A 5,156-nucleotide genomic window follows, 5' to 3' on the forward strand; every position below is an offset into this window, starting at 1 on the left:
AAACAACCCACACACCACCCAATAAAAACAACACACACATCACCCAATAAAAACAACACACACACCACCCAATAAAAACAACACACACACACATCACCCAATAAAAACAACACACACACCACCCAATAAAAACAACACACACATCACCCAATAAAAACAACACACACATCACCCAATAAAAACAACACACACATCACCCAATAAAAACAACACACACACATCACCCAATAAAAACAACACACACACATCCCTAAATAAAAACAACACACACACATCCCTAAATAAAAACAACACACACACACATCCCTCAATAAAAACAACACACACACATCACCCAATAAAAACAACACACACATCACCCAATAAAAACAACACACACATCACCCAATAAAAACAACACACACATCACCCAATAAAAACAACACACACACACACATCACCCAATAAAAACAACACACACATCACCCAATAAAAACAACACACACACCACCCAATAAAAACAACACACACACATCACCCAATAAAAACAACACACACACATCACCCAATAAAAACAACACACACATCACCCAATAAAAACAACAACACACACATCACCCAATAAAACAACACACACACATCACCCAATAAAAACAACACACACACATCACCCAATAAAACAACAACACACACATCACCCAATAAAAACAACACACACACATCACCCAATAAAAACAACACACACATCACCCAATAAAAACAACACACACACCACCCAATAAAAACAACACACACACATCACCCAATAAAAACAACACACACATCACCCAATAAAAACAACACACACATCACCCAATAAAAACAACACACACACATCACCCAATACAAACAACCCACACACCACCAATAAAAACAACACACACATCACCCAATAAAAACAACACACACACCACCCAATAAAAACAACACACACACCACCCAATAAAAACAACACACACATCACCCAATAAAAACAACACACACACATCACCCAATAAAAACAACACACACACATCACCCAATAAAAACAGCACACACATCACCCAATAAAAACAACACACACACATCACCCAATAAAAACAACACACACACACACACACACACACACACATCACCCAATAAAAACAACACACACATCACCCAATAAAAACAACACACACACATCACCCAATACAAACAACCCACACACCACCCAATAAAAACAACACACACACATCACCCAATAAAAACAACACACACACACACCCAATAAAAACAACACACACATCACCCAATAAAAACAACACACACACCACCCAATAAAAACAACACACACACATCACCCAATAAAAACAACACACACACATCACCCAATAAAAACAACACACACACATCACCCAATACAAACAACCCACACACCACCCAATAAAAACAACACACACATCACCCAATAAAAACAACACACACACCACCCAATAAAAACAACACACACATCACCCAATAAAAACAACACACACATCACCCAATAAAAACAACACACACACATCACCCAATAAAAACAACACACACACATCACCCAATAAAAACAACACACACACATCACCCAATAAAAACAACACACACTCATCACCCAATAAAAACAACACACACACATCACCCAATAAAAACAACACACACATCACCCAATAAAAACAACACACACACACATCACCCAATAAAAACAACATACACATCACCCAATAAAAACAACACACACACACCACCCAATAAAAACAACACACACACACATCACCCAATAAAAACAACACACACACACATCACCCAATAAAAACAACCCACACACCACCCAATAAAAAAAACACACACACATCACCCAATAAAAACAACACACACATCACCCAATAAAAACAACACACACATCACCCAATAAAAACAACACACACACCACCAAATAAAAACAACACACACATCACCCAATAAAAACAACACACACATCACCCAATAAAAACAACACACACATCACCCAATAAAAACAACACACACACATCACCCAATAAAAACAACACACACACATCACCCAATAAAAACAACACACACATCCCTCAATAAAAACAACACACACACATCACCCAATAAAAACAACACACACACATCACCCAATAAAAACAACACACACATCACCCAATAAAAACAACACACACATCACCCAATAAAAACAACACACACATCACCCAATAAAAACAACACACACACCACCCAATAAAAACAACACACACACACATCACCCAATAAAAACAACACACACACACATCACCCAATAAAAACAACACACACACACATCACCCAATAAAAACAACCCACACACCACCCAATAAAAACAACACACACACATCACCCAATAAAAACAACACACACACATCACCCAATAAAAACAACACACACACATCACCCAATACAAACAACCCACACACCACCCAATAAAAACAACACACACACACATCACCCAATAAAAACAACCCACACACCACCCAATAAAAACAACACACACACACCACCCAATAAAAACAACACACACATCACCCAATAAAAACAACACACACACCACCCAATAAAAACAACACACACATCACCCAATAAAAACAACACACACATCACCCAATAAATACAACACACACACATCACCCAATAAAAACAACACACACACATCACCCAATAAAAACAACACACACACATCACCCAATAAAAACAACACACACACATCACCCAATAAAAACAACACACACATCACCCAATAAAAACAACACACACACACATCACCCAATAAAAACAACATACACATCACCCAATAAAAACAACACACACACACCACCCAATAAAAACAACACACACACACATCACCCAATAAAAACAACACACACACACATCACCCAATAAAAACAACACACACATCACCCAATAAAAACAACACACACATCACCCAATAAAAACAACACACACATCACCCAATAAAAACAACCCACACACCACCCAATAAAAACAACACACACATCACCCAATGAAAACAACACACACACCACCCAATACAAACAACCCACACACCACCCAATAAAAACAACACACACACATCACCCAATAAAAACAACACACACACCACCCAATAAAAACAACACACACATCACCCAATAAAAACAACACACACATCACCCAATAAAAACAACACACACATCACCCAATAAAAACAACACACACACATCACCCAATAAAAACAACACACACACATCACCCAATAAAAACAACACACACATCTCTCAATAAAAACAACACACACACATCACCCAATAAAAACAACACACACACATCACCCAATAAAAACAACACACACATCACCCAATAAAAACAACACACACACATCACCCAATAAAAACAACACACACATCACCCAATAAAAACAACACACACATCACCCAATAAAAACAACACACACATCACCCAATAAAAACAACACACACACCACCCAATAAAAACAACACACACACACATCACCCAATAAAAACAACACACACACACACATCACCCAATAAAAACAACACACACACACATCACCCAATAAAAACAACACACACACACATCACCCAATAAAAACAACCCACACACCACCCAATAAAAACAACACACACACATCACCCAATAAAAACAACACACACACATCACCCAATAAAAACAACACACACACATCACCCAATAAAAACAACACACACACATCACCCAATAAAAACAACACACACACATCACCCAATACAAACAACCCACACACCACCCAATAAAAACAACACACACACATCACCCAATAAAAACAACACACACACACATCACCCAATAAAAACAACACACACATCACCCAATAAAAACAACACACACATCACCCAATAAAAACAACACACACACACATCACCCAATAAAAACAACACACACACCACCCAATAAAAACAACACACACATCACCCAATAAAAACAACACACACATCACCCAATAAAAACAACACACACACCACCCAATAAAAACAACACACACACACCACCCAATAAAAACAACACACACACACATCACCCAATAAAAACAACACACACACCACCCAATAAAAACAACACACACATCACCCAATAAAAACAACACACACATCACCCAATAAAAACAACACACACATCACCCAATAAAAACAACACACACACATCACCCAATAAAAACAACACACACACATCACCCAATAAAAACAACACACACACATCACCCAATAAAAACAACACACACACCACCCAATAAAAACAACACACACACCACCCAATAAAAACAACACACACATCACCCAATAAAAACAACACACACATCACCCAATAAAAACAACACACACACCACCCAATAAAAACAACACACACACACACATCACCCAATAAAAACAACACACACACACATCACCCAATAAAAACAACACACACACACATCACCCAATAAAAACAACCCACACACCACCCAATAAAAACAACACACACACATCACCCAATAAAAACAACACACACACATCACCCAATACAAACAACCCACACACCACCCAATAAAAACAACACACACATCACCCAATAAAAACAACACACACACCACCCAATAAAAACAACACACACATCACCCAATAAAAACAACACACACATCACCCAATAAAAACAACACACACATCACCCAATAAAAACAACACACACACATCACCCAATAAAAACAACACACACACATCCCTAAATAAAAACAACACACACACATCCCTAAATAAAAACAACACACACACACACATCACCCAATACAAACAACACACACACCACCCAATAAAAACAACACACACACCACCCAATAAAAACAACACACACACCCCCCAATAAAAACAACACACACACACACACACACACACACACACACACACACACCCCTACACACACCACCCAATAAACAAGGACCAAAGACTTGCACTAAACACTTCCTCTTCTAAAAAACGTCCCCATGTCTCCCGACATGGATCTGTGAGTGTCCAGCATGCGCTCAGCGTCCTGCTCTGACCCTCGACATGATGGACATGATCCTCGCAGACAAAAGGCCAAACACGGCAGATCACACT

This window comes from Symphodus melops (assembly GCF_947650265.1).
Source record: "Symphodus melops genome assembly, chromosome: 3".
Lineage (NCBI taxonomy): Eukaryota > Metazoa > Chordata > Actinopteri > Labriformes > Labridae > Symphodus > Symphodus melops.